Genomic DNA, 23,372 nt, shown 5'->3' with positions numbered 1-23,372 from the left:
AAATGAGGCCACATCACAAAGTGATTCTTGAGTTTGTCAACAAGTTCCTACTGCCCAGGCAGGAGAGAAGGCATATTTCAAATTATATGGACTTAGTTCTGATGGAGTGCCTGGAAAGTGGAAGGCAAATTAGTTGGCTTGCATTCATCATCAAGCTACTGGACAAGGTCATCAATGGCTCCAAGGCTCATACTACTCCCTATGGCTTTATTCTGACTACGGTTCTGGATAGGTGCAATGTGCCTCTGAAGAAATAGGAAATGACCTCAATCAAGGAATACTTTGGCATTAATACTCTACTTGCTTGTGACTATTTAGTCAATGCCATCCCAAATGAACCTGGTTCATCCAAGAAAATTCCTATCAATAGTAAAGTCAGGGCTCTTATTCAGGAAAGTGAAGCCAAGGATGCTGAGATAGCTAGGCTAAAGGCTCGTGTGGCAGAGGTGGAATCTGAGAGGGATGCTCTCAGAACTGAGTTCACCAAGGAAAAGGAGAAGAATGATGGAATTTTTCACAATATGTTGAATCTTCTTCAAGCCCAAAACTAACCCTCTAGCTCTCCCAAGCCTTAGGAATTCTAGCCTCTATCTCCTGAACCTGTCTAGTACTTTCAGTGACCCGGATAGGGATATTTCTTTCTTTTTGCTCATATTTTGAATGTTTTTGCTTTCTGGTTGTGGATTGTGGTAGCAACATATCTTCTATCAATGATATTTACTATTTTTGCTCTTGTTCAATGTTAATCATTCCTTGATAATTTAAATATGTTTGCTTGATTATTGAAGATTGATCCACGATTGCACTTGCAGTTGCCCCAGTGGCCATGAGTACTTATTAAAATCTGGGACTCACACTTTGTATGCAACTTTTTGATGATGCCAAAAGGGAGAAGAGATATTGTGCTTTACATATTCTGAAACATTTGATCCTGGTTTTGTCAATGATGGAGATTCAGAGATAGGGACAAGTACTAGGGGGAAAACTATTGGAGTTATTGCTTAAAGTGATATTTATAACTTAACTAACTTGGTCCTTGATGATAAGTGAATTGTCTAAACTTTGTATTGATGGTTAAGCTGAGTTCTTACAGGATCCAAGTAAGTAAAAACACAAATTTTATCATCATCAAAAAGGGGAAATTTATTGGCCCAAGTACAGGTAAAGTTTTGAAGATGGAAAAAGAACTCAGACATGGACCAGGTCCATCTTGTGAAGTACAATCAAGATCAACCCAAACATGTGAGATGCACATGAAGGAGATAAATCTAACTTATCAGAAGTAATATCTCTTATCTGATCGAAAAGGTTGCATATTGGATAAGGACAGAAAGACTCCTTCCTTGAAGAGAACATAGTTTAGGAAGAGGATAATGTTAGGGTTTGAGATCAACTTGAACTCTTCTACGATAGAAGAGTAGCATCTGTATCCCAGTCAATCTCTAATTACTAACCCATTAAATATCAGTGTTGTTCTCTTTTATAGGTAATGCACATAAGCAGAAGTTAAACTTAAATTGAGAGCAAAAGAGCAAGGTGATTTTGCAAGCAATTTATGTGTGATTCAAGTGTGCAATCCTGAAGCTACTTGAATGAGATAGAAGAACCAGTTCCAAGTGTCTATGTTTTATTCTAGTTCAATTGTAGTAGGTGATTTTACATTGTACCTTTCATCTTTTATATAAGCAATTGTATTAGGTACTTAGAGTTTTCAAGTTACAGTTAACTTGAAGTTGTTGCAACAGTTGAGGCTGTGTGCCACAACGGGATTAGAGTTAATTCTAGGTTTACATAAGAGTTTTTGTAAATACAGTTTTTGGCTCAGTGATTTTAGTGGAAGTTTGGGAAAATTCTACTGAGTAGTAGGTCGTGGTTTTTTCACCTTTTGAGCCAGATGTTTTTCACGTAAAAATCTCTGTCTTATTTATTTTCTTTATTTATTATTCCTCAAACAATAGTAGTTGGAACATAAAGAAGAACTAGGTCTTTCTATAGTTCAGTTAAGCAAAAATTGGGTACCACACAAATCACCCTCCCTCTTGTGTGATATTGACGTGTAAAACATCACCCTCGAAATCCATGTGTCACTAAGTATATGAGCAACTAAATGACAATACAGTTTAACTGCTAAAAATAACTGTCTAAGGATAGAACAGTGCAAATAAACTGAAAAGAAGGAGAGTCGAGGTCTGCGGACACCAAAGTAGCTACCTCAAGTACCTGGATCTGCATACAAAGTGCAGAATGTAGTATGAGTACAAGCGACCCAATGTACTCATTAAGTAACATGACTAATCTTGGGCTGAAAGTAGTGACGAGCTCAGAAAGGTACAATCCAAATCAGATTATAACAGTACAAATATGACCGAAAAAATGACAATAATATCTAAAAAAAACACGTAATCAGTTGGTACACAGTACAAGAATATAGGCATGCTTTCAAGTTAACAGTTTCAACTTAACACGGATAAAAATATGCCATGTATGACTGATATAAGGAATGCTACATCTCTATATCTACATGTAGAACCGCCAAAATGGGCTTAGACCGTGAGGCCAGCCCAACCCAACTTGCTACTTGGGTAAGGCTGAATTCGAATTTTTTTAGCCCATTTAAAACTGAGGCTTATAAGCCCGGCCTAAGTCAGTCTGTTGGCTTTTGAGGCTTGACTGAGGCTGGGCCTAGGCGGTCCCGTGGGCCAAATATTAATTAAATTCAAATTTAAATATTTAAAAAAAGTAAAAATTAAAAAAAATATTAAATAATCCATATTTTCCAACCTTAGATTGCTCATTTACCCTTCCATATCAACTAGAATTTATATTTTTGATATGCATGTAGTATGACAAGATTAGTTTTTCTTTTGATCAATTAACAACGAACTAGGAAAGTTTTAAGTGGCCAATCATTTTTTTCCAAAAGAAAATATTACTTTAACTGGCCAATGATCAGTTTTAAGTGGCCAATCATTTAATTATTATAGGAAGATGCGGAGGTCGAGTATTAGAGTTGTAGGTTAGGAGATAGTTGAGTTTTTCCTTACTTCGCACCTTTGTAAGACTAGTCTGGTAGAGATTTTTGTCTAAGATAGTTAATGGCAATGTTGTGTCTTACTATTTTGCCTTTCAATGCAGGGCCTTTTGATTAGCTTTCGCTTTTTCTTTGCATCTTTCTTTTAGATTCATATTGTTCCTATTTTTCCTACGATTTCTGTGGTGATACTAATATTGTCTCATTTTTGTCTTTTTATTTTCTTGAGTCGAGGGTCTTTCGGAAACAACCTCTCTACTCTTTCGGGGTAGGGGTAAGGTCTGCGTATACACTACCCTTCCCAGATCCCATTAGTGGGATTTTACTGAGTTGTTGTCGATGTTGTTTGTTAGCATAAAAAAGGTCAAGTTTTAATACCCAAAGAAAATTGACAACACTAGCAAATATCATGAATTTTAAAATTTGTATGTACTATAATGATGAAATCAACAAATAATATTAAACCTAAATTAAAAAACCTTAACGTATAAACTTATTGAAGCAATTCTTGAACCTAAGGAAAGTGAAAGAAAAGTACTAAAAATATTTATGTAATGTTAAAAAGAAGAGCTAAAGATATAGAGAATTTACATTTCAATTACGAGATTCCTTGTCAAATATCAAGATTCTTGTACAATCTAAATAAACAAAAATCGTTCATATGATTAAGAGATTACGTCACAAAAAATATCTAAAGATTTGGAGAAATATTTTTTTCTAAAAATATTGAAGGGTTGGCCTGCCCTAACCCGCGACCCTCTTAGAGCTGGGCTAGGATGGGCTGGTCATTTTAAGGCCCATATAGATGGAGGGCCGACCCACCCTATCCCACCAAATTTAAAAGCCCACGAGGCTTGGGCTAGGCTTGCCCGTTTTGACAGCTCTATCTATATGTCAATGTGCATGTCGCATGTAATGCATCACAATGATACACGTACTCCCACTCTCAAAGTATTCAATCTGATTGTCTCAACTCTCACTCATCACACTTAGTCACTCCGCACTGTACGGTACCTGCACTCACTGCTAGTATGTCAGACTCCGGAAGGGCGGATCTGCCCAAGTGCTAGTAAAAACCTACTGCAACGCACATCCCGATCCCATCATGAATCAATAATACCTGCTGCGGCGTGCAGCCTGATCCCATCATGAATCAAGAAAAATTGCTGCGGCGTGCAGCCTGATCCCATCAATATCACTTACAATCAGGCCATCGGTCTCACTAAGTCATCAATCTCTCCAGTCTCTTGAGGTCACAACACTCATGCCAATCAGCCCAAAATAATGATACATGATATAACAATAAATGGTAACATAAACTTAGATATGATATGATGAATGCGACTGAATACATAACTATTGTTTAAGGAAATAACTCAATAGCAAAAGAACGACCTTTGTGGGTCCTAAAAGTACCATCATATAGCCTAAGCATGATTTCTAACATGAATCACATCTAAATTTCTCTAACACATGGAGAATACATGAATAAATATCAAGATTTGATAACTACACAGTTCCACGGAATCAACCAAGTGACAATTTCTACGGTACTTACCCACACACCCGTCACCTAGCATGTGCGTCACCTCAACACCAATCATATAACATGTATTTTAGGGATTCATACCCTAAGAACCAAGTTTAAAAGTGTTACTTACCTCAAACCGCGCAAATCTCTACTCCAACAGGCCCTTGCCTCGCGAATCGGCCTCCGAACGACTCGAATCTAGCCACAAACAACCCAATATAATCAACACAAGCTATAGAAATCAATTCATATGATAAAGTAAGGTTCTTTAACAAAAGTCAAAAAGTCAACCCATGTTGGCCCAAGTAAATTTGTTTTGATGATTGGCAAAGGAACACACGCATGAACCAAGTTCATACACAGTGCACACAAACACAGGTAGATTCAAGCACAATGCATGCACGTGAAGGAGATAAGCTTAAGTGGTTATATCTGATATCTCCTAAATGAAAAGGTTGCATAATTGATAAGGAGTAGGACTCCTTACTCAAAGAGAATTCTATCCTAGAGAAGGGATGAGTTAGAAGTTGAAGATAACTTGAACTCTTCTACCGTGGAAGAGTATAACATTAGATCTCTAGATAATCTTATTCTACTAACTCTATATATTTCAGGATGTTCTCATTTTATAGGCACACACAAACGCTGAAGTTAAACGAGAGTTGAGAGAAAAATAGCAAGGCATTTTGCAAGCAATTCCTGTGTGATTCAAGTGTGCGAACCTGAAGCTATATGAACCAGATAGGAGAATCAGTTCCAAGTGTCTGTCTTTTATTCTAGTTCAATTGTACTATGACTTTTGAGTTGTACCTTTCAGCTTTCTTAGAAGCGAATTGTACTAGGTACTCTAAATGTAGTGTTCAAGTTAGAGTTAGCTTAAAATTGTCACAACAGTCTGAGGCTGGTTGCTACAAAGGGTTAGAGGTAATCCTTAGGTTTACAAAAGCGTTGTAAATGCTGTTTTTGGCTCAGTGATTTAGTGAAGTGTTGGAAAAAATCCTACTAGGTAGTAGGTCATGATTTTTCACCTTTTGAGCCGGGTATTTTTCGCGTAAAAATACTTGTGTTCTTTACTTTCTACATTTATTATTCTGCAACAGTAGTATAAGAAACACATAGAAGAACCAGGTCCTTCTATAATTTGTGCACGTAAAAAATTGAATACCACACAAATCACCCTCCCTCTTGTTTGGTATTGATGTATAAAACATCAACCCAAAAAGCCAACCCGGGCCCACATTTCGGAATTCGGCAAAATTAACATAATCCGAATACCCATTTAACAACGAGTCCAACCATATCAAAATTACCCAATTCCGACATCAAATCATTACTCAAATCCCCAAATCTTACTCTCCAATCTCTAGCCCAAATTTCGCTAAATTCCACCTCTAGGTGAGAAATTCAATGGGTATTCAATATTAATAGATAAAAACGACCAAAAGTTGCTTACCTCTTGAAATTTAGTGAAACCCCTCTCACAAATCACCTCCAACAGTGCTTGCAAAGTCCAAAAATAAAGAAATCTCAGAACCCTTCGAATTTATATTCTTCCCACGCATTTTCGCTTCTGCGGTCCATTTAGACGTTTCTGCGAAAAATACTCAACACCCGACCTGCCGCACTTGTGGCCCAACATCGTGCTTGTGAGACCGCTTCTGCGGTCCACCCTTCAATTTTGCTCTTCCGCTTCTGCGCACTCCTCTCTGCTTCTGTGATCGCCAGCCACACCTACTAAACTCTCTATCTGCGGAGACTAGCGGAAAACTTCCTCGCACCTATGACCACTGCCCAACTCACACAAGACCGCACCTGTGACCCCTGGCTTGCTTCTGCGGTCGTGCACCTACGACCAATCCTCCGCAGGTGCGATGGCACTAGACATCAGCAGCATCAGAAATTCTTCTATGTCCAATTTCAATCCGCTAGCTATCCGAAAGCCACTCGAGACCCTTGGGACCTCAACCAAGCATAAAAACAAGTCTTAAAATATCATACGAACTCGCTCGAAGCCTCAAATCGCATCAAACAACACTAAAACCACGAATCGCACATCGATTCAAGCCTAATGAACTTCTAACTTTGAAAACTAATGCCGAAACATACCAAACCAACTCCGTTTGACCTTAAATTTTGTACACAAGTCATAAATGACACAACAGACTTATTCCAAGTTCCGGAACCAAAATTTGACCCCGGTAATAACAAAGTCAACTGTCGGTCAAACTTTTCAACTCTTCAAACTTCGACTTTTCCAACTTCCGCTAATTCAAGCCAAAATAATCTACGGACCTCCAAATCAACATCAAAACACACTCCTAAGTCCAAAATCATCATACGGAGCTATCAGAACCATCAAAACTCTATTTCAGAGTCATTTACATAGAAGTCAACATCCGGTCAATTCTTTCAACTTAGGCTCCCAACATTGGGACTAAATGTCCCAATTCATTCCGAGATATCCCCAGAATCAAATCACCACTCCCACAAGTCACATAATAACAAACAAACATAGAATAAGCAATAAATGGAAGAACAGAGCTATTATACTCAAAATGACCGGCCATCTCGTTACAACTTTGGTAGCACGATCCATGTCCCTTGCGCCTGCACTAGACCTTGTGTGATGGCGTGGCACAAGCACCTAAGGCATGCCTGCATTTTCTACTTTTTCCAACTTATTGAATGGAAAATCACCTTGAGACTTATGATTCGTTACTGCTAGAGATTCCATGAGATTGATAGTATTATTGTAATATTGTAAAGTTATACTTTGTGTATTGTTTTGAGATTGTGGAAATCATATTTATTTAAAATAAAATATTTTCCGAAACTATTATATCGCATTGTTCATGGAATGAGTAGAATATAATTGGTGCACTTGGTGCTAGTTTAAGGCAATGGGGTCGATCACTTAATCATCCGAAATTGAGGTATGACAATTTGTAGAAAAAATAGAATTCACTGCAAAAAAAGAGAGGTGAAAGTTGGCAAGATGAGAGATGACAAATTTTAGGTACGAGACGGTTCAAATAATTAGGCTCCATTTGTTTGTTTTTCTTCCAGCCTATAAAAAATTCGAACTTGGTCCAATCCATTGTATTTAAATATGTCACTCATATTATTTAATCTTTAATATCTCTAGTAACAAAATATATTTACAATTATGATTCTATGTTATTAATCTAATGAGCTAAATTTAACATAAATGTCAAAAGGAGACACTATAATCTTAGTGCACATGATATTATATTAGGACTATGAATTAGAGATGTATCATAATCAACTACCAAAATTTGATCTCGCCCAACTATGCCTTACAAAAATGACTAAGCTAGCGCCGTAAATATAATGTCTGGTCTGAGAGTCCAGAGTTGAATCCCACAAAGAACTAAGATTTAGCTACAAATATTAAGATATTATTTTGATGTGCCGTGGAATTTTGGCACTTTTGATACAAATTACTTAGATTTTAGCTTGTCTTTCAATGCATTTTTAGTTAATTCTTATCAAGTTTTGATGTTTTGAAGTGCATGAGACTTGAGGACCCAAAAACATGGAAAAGAAGTCAAAAAGTCACAAAGGGACAGAAATGCTGCAAGTATGCGACCGCAGAAGTCAAATGCGGATCACATAACCTCCGCAAAGCGAAGCAGAGCTTTTGGCCAGCTGAAAAGAAGAATATGCGGTCGCATAACACTTTTGCGGACCGCATAATGATCGCATAAATTCCAACTGAAGTTGCTGGCAAATATGCTGCGATGGAACATGCGGTCACATAACAGATATGCAGCCCGCATAATTGGAATGTGGCAGAGATCTGGACTTCAAGACCTATAAGTATGCGATGTTGCGGACCGCATGCATGGTCTGCGATCATTATGCGATCGCAGAAGGTCTCTGCAAGGGAAGTTTTGTCCAACTTTGACCCCGACTTTTAGTACACTATAAAGAGAATAACTAGAAGTTTTGTGGGTCATTAAGTCTGAAAAAGGGGTAACATTGAAGGCAATGAATACTCCATTAATTTGGAAGCTTGTGAAGAGAGAATCTTGCACTTTTGTAAGCTTTATGTCTTTATTTATTGCTTTGCTTTTGTATTTTAGTATAAGTAGCTAGTTTTACATATTAAGGTTGTGGACCCTAAATGGGTGCAATGTTAATGGGTGTTTGACACTGAATATATATATAATGCTTGGTTGATATTTATTCATCTCTTGTGCTTTATTTATTGTTGGTGGTTGCAAACATTAACATATTCCATTTTACTCTTTCTTTACTTGGAAAAGTGGATTAGAGTTTGGTAGAAGTGAATATCAAGAACTCAAGACTTTAAACCTTGTTTAATAGAATCACTTAGGAATAAGTGGGTTCTACTTGGCATAAATTGGTTGTTCTTAAGTGCAACTATTTTATATTTGGGAAAATCATAAAGAGAAAATACTACCCAACCATTGAAAAATATTGGGTAGCTATTAGAAACCATTTGCATATCAAAAGGACCTTCAATTAGAAATATATCATATTAACACTAATAGCATTAAATTTTATTGATGGGGACATAACCTTGGTTTACCTAATCAAATTAATCACATTCTCATAATAAAATTAGTTATCTTATTAAATCATAATTACATCATTCTCTTGTTAAGCTAAAGGAATAGAATTACGACTTAAGTCAAGTTTCACACTACTCAAGTAACCTTTTCACACCTATTCCATGTGAAATTCGACCCCAACCTTGTTGGGTTATTATATTTGACACTGACCGCCTTACACTGTTTAAATAAAGTGTAATTTGAGCGTATCAAATTTTGGCGTCGTTACGGGGAATACGGTTTTGAAATTACTAATTAGTGTGTGCTTTACTTTACGTCTTCTTCTATTCCATCACACTTTGCTTGTTTTGCTTGGTGTTGATAGGAAAACATGGTCGAATATGATGAAGAAGAGAATCCTTTTGCGGATATAGATGAGTACATTGAGGATATAAATGCTATTGTACCTCCGAGAGTTGACACTACCACTTTCAAGGTGGAACACGGTTTAATCCTAATGCTCAAAGCAGAGGTTTTTTTTAGAAATTCCACCGATGATGATCCGACACAACATCTCAGAAACTTCTTGGGTATGTGTACGATGCACAAACAGAACAACGTCTCAGATGATGCCCTAAAATTGAGGGTGTTTAAGTACTCACTGACTGGAGAGGCGAGGAAATGGATTCAAAATATACCACCAAATTCCATCCATTCTTGGCATGAACTTGTCCGAGCATTCCTAGCTAAATGGTTCCTGCAAAGCAAGAAATCTGAGCTCTGGGATAAAATTTTCTTTTTCAAGCAATTACCGGGAGAACATCTACATGAGGCATAAGATCGATTCAAGTTATATTTGGTGAGGTTGCCGAATCATGGTTTTACGGATTTTATCTTGTTGGAGAAATTCTACATGGGTTTGGATGCTATGAACCAACCTATAGCCAAGAATGCAGCTGATGGATCTTTTATGGATAAAACATTTGCGAGGATCACACAAATCCTTGACAAAATGGCTAAACATAACCAAGCTTGGCACTCAGAGGACACCACGGGTGGAATTGCATATGGTACTCTTTCCTTGACAAACATGAACCAAGAAAGAGATCAAGTAATTGTCGGGCTTGCCACCAATGTCAATGTGTTGACAAAGATGTTCACTGAAAGCCAAACAAAAAAGGTGAATGTGGTGGAAGATGTTCAACCCACATCAAATGAAGATTATGAGGAAGCAAATTATGTCAACAACTCTCAATGAGGTTATCAAAGGCAACAATAACAAGGTTCAGGACAACAAAACCAATGGAGGCCTAACCTGCAAGGGCAAGGCAACAAACAATAGCGAAATGACCAAGGTAGTTCAAATCAAGGAAATTGGAGTAACAACAACAATAACAACTTTTCAAATCGGAGTTCAAACCCTTATGTTCCACCGAAAGGGCAATATTCCAATTCTTCGCATTGGAAGGAAGGTTCTTCAAGTGATTCCAAGTTGGAAAACATGCTTGAGCGAGTATTGCAAAATCAAGATAGGTCCGACACTTCAATGAGGAATATGACCGAGCTTGTCGGTTCACATACCGCATCTATTCAAAAGTTGGAGATGCAAATGAGAAACCTCTCAAGAGAGCAAAATCAGTGGGAGTATTCCAACTTTCCATTGCATGACAATTACAACTTGGAGTGGGAAAGTACTTCAAGGAGGAAATGAACAAGTGGTCGAAGTGGAAGATTCCAAACAAGAAGTTGAGGCACAAGTTGAAGTGGCAATTGTTGTTGAAGCTAAAAAGGTCCCGAAAGAGGTGAAAATTCAAGAAGTAACCTGGGAAGATGTTAAGGAAAAGGTGAAAGAGACGCCAAAAACTCTAGCACCAATTCCTAGACCCCCTCCTCCTTTCCCTCGAAGACTTTCTAGGAAGGTTGATGATAGCAAACTCAAGAATTTCTATGGCATTCTCAAGCAATTATCGGTAAATATTTCATTTATGGAAGCATTTCAAGAGATGCCGGGTTTTGCTAAGTATTTGAAATACTTGACACCAAGAAAAAAACCACCAAGAATGAAGTGGTGAATGTGACTCATCGGGTTAGTTCTATCATTGCAACAACCACTGTTAAAAAAAAATAAGACCCGGGAGCTTTTATCATTCCATGCACTATTGGGGCGCGCGATTTTGCAAGAGCTCTTTGTGATAATGGGGCTAGCATCAATTTAATGCCTCTTACTATTTATAAGCAAGCAGGGTTAGGTATGCCGAGGCCTACAAGTGTGAGGTTTGTCACACCTCCTTTTTACACACTCGAAGGTAATATAAGGGAGTTTTTCCATTTTAAGTGACATTATTCGAAATGAGATTATTTATTTCATTTTAGAGTCGCCACTTGGAATATTTTAATTGGTGTCCCAAGTCTCCGATTTATTTTTTAATCCCAAATCGAGGAAATTTCGACTTTCCTTTTGAAGTCTGCGAACCAGAAATTCTGAATAAGGAATTCTGTTAACCCGAGGGAAGGTGTTAGGCACCCCCGGATTCCGTGGTTCTAGCACGGTCGCTTAAACTATTACAATTGGCTTGTTATCTGATTTTAATACTTGTTTTAACCTATGATTCAATTTTAACTTTATAAGCGCTTTTATTTAATTATTATTTTTTAGGAAAGATTCAACGTCATCTAAAACATGTCTTGAACCACGTCACATAAATGCACCCGCGGTCCACAACACACTTTATCCAATGTTATTGAGATTTGGATTTGGGTCACATAAATGCACACCCGGGTGTAGGAAATTAATTTAAATTACACGCCTAAAGCAACTACGCACTTTCAAGTTTACGAGGGCCATGAAAAATTTAACTAAATGACACACCTCGATTTCTAAAGGATTAAAATTAATTAAATGAGGGCCATGAGTCTTGAAATTTTATTTGGCATGGCACACCTCAAATTATTTCAAATTGTATTCAACTAAAGCAAACCACGATGTTCATAATTTGAGATTGTTATTTTTCTGAAATCTACAACAATAACAATGTAATAGAGGTTTGTTTTCCAGCATCCAAGACAAAAAAAACGTTTCTTCTTTTGCCACTGAAGTAAATAACACATCTGAACACCTATACTTTATATTCTCATGACATTTCTCAAAGGTATCATTACCATCTTAAAGAATTCCAAGCATATGATCAAGAATAAGTAACCAGCTACTTCTGGTGCATGATCTTATTAGAATTAATTCTCAATCAGAAACTTATTAATGAAGAGGTTGGCTTAGAATACGCTTATTAAAGGAACTCTAATTAGAAGCTGTAATTCTCTTAAACCTTCAATGGATACTAAAATGGAACCACTGACTCATGCATTGTTGAGCTTCACTCAAATTGCCAATTTCCAACCCATTCAACCAAAGATAAAAAAAAAACCCATAGAAGTGTAAATTTTGATCCTCACATTCCAAACAACATCACGGCAGTTCAATAATCAATGTCACTGCTTTGTGCTCAAAATCTCAACATCGTGAAAAAGGAAAAGAAAAACAGCATGGTACATACTTCAATTCTAACATGACAACTTAAAATAAACCAAGACTAGGGAAACGCATATATGCTGCTTCAAAGTCAGTGACACTATTTTAACTGTGCTAAGCATTTTGAGCAACAGAGGAAATAGAGTCACGATAATTCCAGGCAGCCAAAATGTAAACAATCTCATCCAATCTTTAAAAGACAAGCGGTCATAAACAGACATAACAAGGTAAATACAATGAGCATACAAAACTAAACATGGACAACAACATGAATAGTTCAAATTTCATTTGCCTAGTTGAAAAGAATTACAGAACGGTCTTGACATACCTAGCAGCGAAAACGGAAATAAATTTCATGAAGACGAGGCAAAGGTTGAAATCTTTCAAGGTAAAGCCCAGCAGAATATTTTCAGCAGGAGCAGCGACAACAATCACAAAGCTGAACTTCTATAGCTTATATAAATCCAAAAAAAAAAGTTTGAGCTTTGAAATCAGTTTTTTCGTCAAACTTCCTCTTGAAATTTCAAGTTTCCTTTCTGTTTTTCAGCTTTTAGTGAGAGAGCAGGTGGACGAAACTTCTATCCAAACAACTTGAAGTTGAAATCGAGCCGATTGACTGTGTGCATCCACTGCTTTTTGAGCGAGAGGTCAAGAGCATGGATAGAGAAAAATGAAGTTTCTTTAGAGAGGAGCCTCTGATTTTTTGTTTCCCTTTTAGGTGTAATCAGTGAGGGATTAGATCTGATTGTTCTCAAGAGGAGGAGCAACGCCGTTTTCTCTTAAATCTGAAGGAGAAGCTCCGCCTTAGATTTTAGGAAAGTGGGGTTTTTAAAGAGAGGAGTTGGGCCAATCCGGGTCATAGGCTGGCGGGTTTGGGGTGAAATTTGGATAAATTTGGGCTGGTTTTGGCTAATTGGCCCAATTCCGAAATTAACAAACTCCTTTCAATTTTAACTATTTTATCCTCTTTTCTTTTCTTTTTTAATTAAAATCTAAATTAATATAAAATATAAAATTAATCTAATTATCTAATTATAACATTTATAAAAATCACTTAATCCTAAATTAAGAAAGAAAAATCATTAATCTAAAACTAAATGGTAAAAATGTAAAAATGAGCCTTTTTTTATGATTTTCATTTTTAATAAAGCAATTAATTAACTAATTAATCCTAAAAAAAGGTATAAAATGAGGCTTAAATGCCATGCGTGATATTTTGGTATTTCATTACTTAAATAAAATTTAAACATGCACAAAATACAAACAATTAAATAAAACTCTACAAAAATTCCTAAAAGGGCAAATAATTAACAAAAAATCTATTTTTTTTTTGGGATTTTATAGGAGTATTTCGTATAAGGCAAAATCACGTGCTCACAAGGTTGCAAATGGCCGAACGTTCAATAAAGAGACTAGTGGGAATTGTTAATGATGTTCTTGTGAAAGTGGGAAAGTTCCTCCTCCCCGCTGACTTTGTGATCCTTGATTGTGCTGTTGACAAAGAGATCCCTATCATCTTGGGGAGACCATTTCTTGCTACTGGAAGAGCACTTATAGATTCATAACGAAAATAGATCAAGTTCCGAGATAATGACGAAGATGTTAACTTTCAAGCGAGTAAGGGTATGAAGTTGCCACATGCATATGAAAACATCTCAGTCATTGATGTTGTTGATGAGGTAGAAGATGCAATCGAGATAAAGATGGAAGAACAATGCCTTGGTGAGGCGTTGGCGGTTATTTTGGTAAATTTTGATGGTGAAGACATGGAGGGATACATGGAATAGGTGAATGCATTAGAAGGACTTGGGTCCTACACTTATGCTCCAAAGAAACTTTCTCTTGACTTAGAGAACAGAGTCACTCCTCCCGCCAAGCTTTCAATTATTAAGCCGCCGCAACTTGAGCTCAAGCCACTTCCACCGTACTTGAGGTATAAATTTCTTGGCTCTAATGACACTCTACCGGTAATCATTTCTTCTTTGTTGAATGATGTGCAGGTAGAACAACTGTTGAATGTCTTGAGGGAGCATAGGCAAGCAATTAGGTGGACAATAGCGGACATCCGAAGGATTCCCGCCGGAATTTGTGAACACAAGATACAATTAGTGCAAGAGATCAAACTAAGTGTGGATCATCAAATAAGGTTAAACCCTTACATGCAAGAGGTGGTAAAAAAGGAAATCATCAAATGGTTAGATGTCGGGGGGGGGGGTCTACCCCATTACCGATAGTTCTTAGGTGAGCCCGGTGCAATGTGTGCCAAATAAAGGAGGCATGACCATGATTCAAAACGACAAAAATGAGCTCATTCCAATGAGAACAGTGACCGGATGGAGAGTTTGCATGGATTACCGGAAGCTAAACAGTGCGACTTGTAAAGACCATTTCCCTATGCCTTTTATTGATAAAATGCTTGATCGGCTAGCGGGAAGGTCATTCTATTGCTTCTTGGATGGATATCCCGACTATAACCAAATCAACATCTCCTTGGAAGATCAAGAGAAGACGACATTCATATACCCATATGGGACTTTTGCTTTTAGCCGTATACCATTTGGGTTATGCAAACCTCCGGCTACTTTCCAACGGTTCATGATGTCAATCTTCTCGGACATGGTGGAAGATTTCTTAGAGGTGTTTATGGATGACTTCTCTGTAGTGGGTGATTCCTTTGAGCATTGTCTTGACAACCTTAGACAAGTTCTCAAAAGATGTGAATAAACAAACCTTGTGCTAAACTGGGAGAGATGTCACTTTATGGGGGACGAGGGCATTGTTTTAGGCCGCAAAATTTCCAAACAAGTCATAGAGGTTGACCGGGCAAAGATTGAAATCATTTCCAAGCTTCCTCCACCCACTTCAGTAAAAGGTGTCCGAAGCTTTTTGGGACACACCGGCTTTTATAGGCATTTTATCAAGGACTTCTAAAAAATTGCAAATCCCATGTGCAAGCTCCTTGAAAAATATGCAAAGTTTTTATTTGATGAGAAGTGTCTAAATGCTTTTGAGGAATTAAAAGAAAAGCTCACCACGACACCTATTATTGTCACACCTGATTAGTCTCTTCCATTCGAACTCATATGTGACGCTAGTGGTGTATCTATTGGGGCAGTGCTTGGTCACCCGATTAATTCGCTGGGTCCTTTTGTTCCAAGAGTTTGACTTTGAAGTCAAGGATCAGAGAGGGACAGAAAATTAAGTTACAGATCACCTGTAACGACCCGATCGATCGTTTTGCTTTTTAGAACTCCGTTCCCCTAAATAAGACTTCCTATACTTGCTTTAACTGATTTATGACTTGCGGGGACAGTTGGTTCAGGATTTGGAAAAGTTTGGGTTAAAATCGGAACACTTGGTTCCTTAAGGTTGGCCTAAAAAGCCAAGTTTGAATTCGGTCAATATTTTGAGTAAACAACCTCGGAATCAGGATTTGATGGTTCCAATAGGTTTGTATGATGATTTGGATTTGGGCGTATGTGAGGATCGGGTTTTGGATGACCCGAGAGCATTTCGGCGCCTAATTGTGAAAGTTAGTTCTTGAAGAACTTTGAAGTTCTTTAAAATTGGTTTGGAGTGAGTTTTGGTGATATCAAGGTTCAAATTGAATTTTGAGACCGAGAATATTTCTATAATGTCATTTAAGACTTGCACACAAAATTTGGTGCCAATCCGAGTAGTCTAAGTATGATTCGACGCATTCGGCGAATTTGGAAAACTTGAAGTTCAAAGTTTGATTCAATTTAGTTTTGGCGTATGATTCTTGGTTTTGTTGTTGTTTTTTGCATTTCGAGAATTAGAGCAAGTCCTTATTATGATTACAGAACTATTAGTGCCTTTGGACGGGGTCCCGAGTGACTCGGGTGTGTTTCGGACCCCTTGGAGCTAAATACATGATACCAGATCTGCCTAGTTCTGGTTTCCTTCTTCGCGAACGCGAAGGAACCATCACATTCACGTAGAAGGGGTTGGGCTGGGGGAGAAATGCTCTTCACGTTCGTGATATCTATTCCCAGAAATGCTCTGGGTCAGTGACCTTCGCGTTCGCGTGAGGCGACTCGCGTTCGCATAGAGTAGAGTAGCTGGGCCTGACTAGCTTTGTTCTTCGTGTTCGCGTAGGTCTAGCCATGCTAGCCTTCGCGTTCACGTGTCTATGGTCGCTTTCGTGATGAAGGCCCTTCAGAAGGCCTGAGCCAATAGCCTTCGCGAACGCGAGGCCCCTGTCGTGTTCACGATAAATGGGGCAGCTGGGCAGTTAGTTTAAAATCTGGACTTATGCTTAGTTGGGGTCATTTATTGTATCCTTGGGCGATTTGAGAGCTTCTAAAGAGGGAAATTCAACCTAGCAATTGTGAGGTAAGTTATTTCTACTTAATGTGAGTTTAATACTTGGTTTTTGGGTAGATTAACATATAAAAATTAGTGAAAATTATGGGATTAGAGTAAAACCTAGTGTTTTGATAAAAACAACATTTAACCACGAAATTTGTTATGTAATGGAGTAAAAATCATATATTCTCGATCCTTAGGTTATGGGTAACAACTTTCTTCCAAAATTTCCGAAAATCCGGGTACGTGGGCCCGGAGATGAATTTTAGGAATCTTGTAATTTGGATTGGAAAATCACTCTAATGGTTGGGATATAAACGTTTTAGCCTATATTGCCTATATTGATTAGTTTCTATGCTATTTGGATAGTTTTGGAGTGTTTGGCGCCAAATTGAGGGTTTGGGCTTAAGCTTGGACCGGAAAGTAGACCGTGAAGCGAGGTAAGTCTGTTTTCTAACCTTGTAAGAGGGAAATCTCCCCATAGGTGAACTGAATAAATATGTGATTTGATTGTGGGGGGGGGGATGGTACGCACTAAGTGACGAGAGTTCGTACGTAGCTATTATTCATGTTATGTCCGAGTAGGTTCTAGGCTTACACCATGCTTTGTGGGTATTGTTATATGATTATAAATTGCTGAATTGTGTTGATTGAAGCTTCGTTGAGAATGTCATGATTTCAAGGATTTCAAGTAATAATTATTTTGAAAAGAATTAAGGAAAATATTTAAGTTGTATTTATACTTAACCGCGTCACAAGTATATTCCGCGAGCGGGTGATTATTTCCACTACTCTCATAGGAGCGGGCCGTTCTAATCGGAAGGTTGGTAATTGTATATATATGGTTCGGTCCTTTCGATCCTTGGTAGTACACAATTTACTTTTATGTTGGATCGGGTTGAACGTCCTCGGTAGAAATTGTGTGTTATTGGAACCGGAACCTCTTATAATCCGTATGATTTATTGCTTGAAAGATCACTTGTTTTAAATGAAGGAAATGCCTAGATTTATTAATTTGATGAGAGGATTTTCAGTATTATTTCTTATTTGAACTTGTTGCTATCTATGTACATTGTGAATTGGAATATTGAACTTCATTCTATTACATTTATTGACCCTAGTAAGTGTCAAGTCGACCCCTCGTCACTACTTCTTCGAGATTAGACTAGATACTTACTGGGTACATATTATTTATGTACTCATACTACGCTTCTGTACTTAATTATATAGGATCTGAGGCAGGTGCATCTGGCTACCCGTCTGGTGAGCATTCTTGATAGTTGGCCGAGATTCCACGGTGAGCTGCTCCTTTCCGATGTTGTTCAACAACATGATGGAGTCTCTCTTTTGTTTTTGATTGTCTATTATATTTCAGGCAGTAATATAAATGTATTCTTTTGTATATTCTACTAGATGTCCATATACTTGTGACACTAGGTTGTGACACACACATTAGTAGACTATTCTTTTGGAATGTAATCTCTTAATTATGATATCATTTGGTCAAATCATTTTTAAATTGCCTAAACTTTTCATTATCATTGAATGTTTTAAATTTAATCTAAGTAAATGTCAGAAATGTTTTAGTAACATAAATGGAACCCACTAGTTGGTTAATGTTGGCTTGCCTAACCTCGGTGTTGGGCGCCATCGCGACCTAGATTGTAAATTGGGTCGTGACAACTTGGTATCAGAGCACTAGATTCATGTAGGTCTCACAAGTTATGGGTAAACCTGGTAGAGTCTTACAGATCGATACAGAGACGTCTGTACTTATCTTCGAGAGGCTATAGGGTGTTAGGAAACTACTCTTTATTCATCTTCTATCGTGCAGTTGATGGTATACTAAATTTCCTTCTTCTATTCTCTCACAACTTGTGAGGACGCGCACGGCAGACGTTCCAGACCCGGGAAGAGCTACTCCCTCCATTGCTAGAGGCCGAGGCAGAGGCCGGGGGAGGGCACCAGCCTGAGGTAGGGGACGAGGGCATCCTAGAGCTTCCCCAGTTGCACCATCGGCGAATCCAGCAGAGGATCCCATTATTGAGGAGCAGGGCGAGGTGCCCGCAGCAGCACCTGCCCTGGCGGATTTCATGACGGCACCAGGCTTCAGGAGGTTATGGGTCATATGCTGCGGTTCATGGACTCTATGACCTAGGTTGGTTTATTTCCAGCAGACCCAGCCACATCTCAGGCAGGAGGGGGAGCACAAAACCCTACTACTCAGGCTCGTAGGTATGCAATGGCCATATATCAGACCCTGGGTACTCTACTCGTGGGCGATGCTCAGCCAGTTACAGCAGTAGTACTTGAGCCTAGACTAGTTGCGGACGGCGATCCACAGAAGTTATTGTTCAAATGGACTAGGATACACCCTCCTATCTTCGGAGGTGAGCGTCATCAAGACGTCCATGATTTCATTGACAGGTGCAGGGACAGACTATATAACATGAGGATATTGGAGTCCCATGGAGTAGATTTCACCGCCTTCCAATTATAGGGCAGGGCCCGTAGATAGTGGCAATCTTACCTTCTTGGAAGACCAACATGTTCTCCTTCCATGACTTGGGGTCAGTTTACACAGCTTCTTTTGGATAGGTATATTCCACCCTCTCAGAGGGAAGAGTTACGGTATTAATTTGCGCAGCTTAAGTAGGGTCGGATATCTGTGACCGACTATGAGGCGAGGTTCTCTGAGTTGTCTCGTCATGCACTCATGATACTTCTCACTGATGCAGAGAGAGTGCAGATATTTGTTGCGGGGTTACACCTCAATATTCGATCTAGCATGGTCCGAGAGGTTGCAATGGGAACTGAGTATCAGCTAGTGGTAGAGATTGCTCGAAGGATTGAGGGTTACCAGCAGAGGGCTGGAGAGAAGTTGTAGTAGGATAAAAGGGCCCGATTCTCTGGAGAGTTTAGAGGTTCCCCAGCTAGGGGAAGAGGTCACCTTGGGAGGGGTCAGCCCAAAAGGCCCCTATATCCACCACCACCACCTCCTTAAGGTGCTCCAGCGAGGCCTTATTTAAGTGCGATACCAGAGAGTTCTTACCGCCCACTAGCTATTCAGGGTTCCTCCGGCGGGTATTATGGTCATTAGGGTTCTTCCAGTGCTTACTTCAATGCTATGCCAGAGAGTTTTTACCTCCCACCATCCATTCAGGGTTTATCTAGTGGGTATTCACGCCAGCAGGCTCAGGCTTCAAGACATCAGCGTATGGCACTGTGGGGTTGTTATGAGTGTGGGGATCCAGGTCATATGAAGAGATTTTGTCCTAGCTTTGAGGCAAGGCGGTACAGTAGGGTTATCGGCCTATGATTACAGCACCAGTCATCCGGCTGCCCAAAGGTGGAGGACAGGCTAGCAGGGGTCGTCCTAGAGGTGGAGGCCAGATAGAGGGAGGTCAGTCAGCCATTGCTCAACCTGGTAGAGGCCAGCCAGCCGACACTCCAGCCAGATTCTATGCTTTTTCGGCCAGACCAGATGCAGTGGCCTCAGATGCCATGATCATAGGTACTATTTCTGTTTGCATTAGGGATGCTTTAGTATTGTTTGATCCAGGGTCTACATATTTATATGTGTCATCTCTGTTTGCTCATTTCCTGGATATTCCTCGTGAGTCCTTGTGTATTCATGTCTATGTGTCCACTATTGTAGGCGATTCTGTGGTTGTGGATCAGATCTACCGGTCCTGTGTGGTTACCTTCTTTGGTTACGAGACTAGAGCTGACCTTTTGTTACTTGACATGATCGACTTTGAGGTCATATTGGACATGGATTGGTTATCTCATATCACGTCATTCTTGATTGTCATGCCAAGACTGTTACTTTAGTGATGCCAGAGTTGCCAAGATTGGAGTGGAAGGGTTCCTCCGTCAGTTCATCTAGTCGGGTCATCTCTTTTCTGAAGACTCAACACCTGGTCGAGAAGGGTTGTTTGGCGTATCTAGCATATGTTTGGGACACCACTGTAGAGTCTCCAACGATTGATTCAGTGCCAGTAGTTTGGGAGTTCGTCGATGTGTTTCCTTCTGACCTTCCAGGCATTCCACCAGATCGCGACATTGATTTCTGTATTGATTTGGCTCTAGGTACCCAGCATATATCTATTCCACCATACTGTATGGCTCCAAAAGAGTTGAAGGAGCAGCTTGAGGAGTTGTTAGCAAAGGGGTTTGTGAGACTCAGTATATCACCTTAGGGTGCACCTGTGTTTTTTGTGAAGAAGAAGGATGAGTCTATGCGGATGTGTATTGATTATCGCCAATTGAACAAAGTCATCATCAAGAACAAGTACACGTTGCCTCGTATCGATAATTTGTTTGACCAGTTGAAGGGTGCTAAGGTGTTTTCTAAGATCGACTTAAGATCAGGGTATCATCAACTGAAGATTCGGTACTCAGATGTCCCGAAGACTGCCTTTCGTACTAGATATGGCCATTATGAGTTCCTAGTGATGTCTTTCAGCTTGACTAATGCCCCAACGACATTTATGGACTTGATTAATAGAGTGTTCAGGCCTTATATTGATTCCTTTGTTATTGTCTTCATTGACAACATCTTGATCTACTCACGTAGCCTGGGGGAGCATGAGCAATATTTGAGAGTAGTGTTTCAAACATTGCGAGAGTAGAAGCTATTGCTAAGTTCTCCAAGTGTGAGTTTTGGCTTGAGTCAATAGCATTCTTGGGACATGTTGTATCAGAAGAGGGTATTAAGGTAGATCCTAAGAAGATTGAGGCAGTTCAGAGTTGGCCACGTCATACTTCAGTGACTGAGATCAGGAGTTTCCTAGGGTTAGCAGGTTATTATCGCCGATTTGTGTAGGGTTTTTGTCCATTGCAGTACCTTTGACTAGATTAACCCAGAAGGGTCCCCCTTTCCGTTGGTTCAATGAGTGTGAGGCGAGATTTCAGAAGCTCAAGACAACTTTAACCATATCACCAGTTCTAGTGCTGCTTTCCGATTCGGGGATATATACAGTTTATTGCGACACTTCGTGTGTTGGCCTGGGATGTGTGTTGATGTAGGAGGGGAGAGTTATTGCATATGCTTCACGTCAGCTGAAGATTCATGAGAAGAACTACCCCGTGCACGATTTGGAGTTGGCAGCGATTGTTCATGCTTATAAGATTTGGAGGCATTACTTATATGGGATGTCTTATGAGGTTTATACGGACCACCGCAGTTTGCAGCACTTGTTCAAATGGAGGGATCTTAATTTGAGGCAGCATAGATGGCTTGAGTTACTAAAGTACTATGAAATCACCATTCTTTATCATCTGGGCAAGGCAAATGTGGTCGCAAATGCCTTAAGCAGGAAAGCAGAGAGTATGGGTAGCTTGGCATTCATTTCAGTAGAGGAAAGACCACTAGCCTTGGACATTCAGTCCTTGGCAACAGACTTGTAAGGCTAGATTTTAGAGCCCAGCCAAGTCCTTGCGTATGTTGTTGCTCAGTCTTCACTATTGGGGCCGATCAAGGCTCTGCAGTTTGATGATCTGCATTTGGTAGTTCTTAGAGAGACGTACTACAAGGTAATGCGAAGGAGGTTTCTATTGGCGAGGATGGTGTTCTATGACTCCAGGGTCACCTATGTGCTCCTAAAGTTGATGGCTTGAGGGAGAGGATTCTAGAGGAGGCACACAGTTCACGGTATTCCATTCATCTAGGTGCTACGAAGATGTATCGGGACCTGAGGCAGCATTATTGGTGGCGGTGGATAAAGAAAGACATAGTTGAGTATGTGACTAGATGCTTGAATTGCTAGTAGGTTAAGTATGAGCACCAGACGCTAGGTGGACTACTTCAGCAGATGCCTATACTTGAGTGGAAGTGGGAGCCATTACTATGGACTTCATAGTTGGGTTGTTGTGGACCTTGTGGAAGTTCGATGCAGCGGGTCATTGTCGATAGGCTGACCAAGTCAGCACACTTTATTCCAGTTGTGACTACTTATACTTCAGAGAGTTTGGCTCATATCTACATTCGGGAGATAGTTCGGTTGCACGGTGTGCCTGTTTCCATCATATTAGATAGAGGCCCTTAGTTCACTTCACATTTCTGGAGAGCTGTTCAGAGTGAGTTGGGGACCCGTGTGAAGCTCAGCATAGCATTCCATCCTCAGACCGACGGATAGTCGGAGCGGACAGTTTAGATTTTGGAGGACATGCTTAGAGCATGTGCGATTGACTTTGGAGGATATTGGGATCAGTTCTTGACTTTAGCCGAGTTTGCTTACAACAACAGCTATTAGTCCAGCATTGAGATGGCTCCATTGGAGGCGTTATGTGGTCGGTAATGTCGTTCTCCTATCGGGTGGTTTGAGCTTGGTGAGGCTAAGTTGTATGGTATAGACTTGGTGAAAGATGCCTTGGAAAAAGTAAAGTTGATTCCGGAAAGACTTCGCACAACAC

General features: G+C 39.5%; 1 long non-coding RNA gene across 1 annotated transcript; it reads right to left on the bottom strand.

Moving 5' to 3' along the window:
* Positions 1 to 2,168: 2,168 nt before the first annotated feature.
* Positions 2,169 to 13,423, bottom strand: LOC138877084 (uncharacterized). The gene is made up of 3 exons (XR_011402401.1): positions 12,955 to 13,423; positions 4,693 to 4,760; positions 2,169 to 2,226 (listed from the first exon to the last, which is right to left on the bottom strand). It is a non-coding gene; the product is annotated as an uncharacterized lncRNA (long non-coding RNA).
* Positions 13,424 to 23,372: the final 9,949 nt, after the last annotated feature.

This window comes from Nicotiana sylvestris, chromosome 9 (assembly GCF_000393655.2).
Source record: "Nicotiana sylvestris chromosome 9, ASM39365v2, whole genome shotgun sequence".
In the NCBI taxonomy this organism is placed as follows: domain Eukaryota; kingdom Viridiplantae; phylum Streptophyta; class Magnoliopsida; order Solanales; family Solanaceae; genus Nicotiana; species Nicotiana sylvestris.
This window is presented reverse-complemented; position numbering and strand designations above follow the sequence as displayed.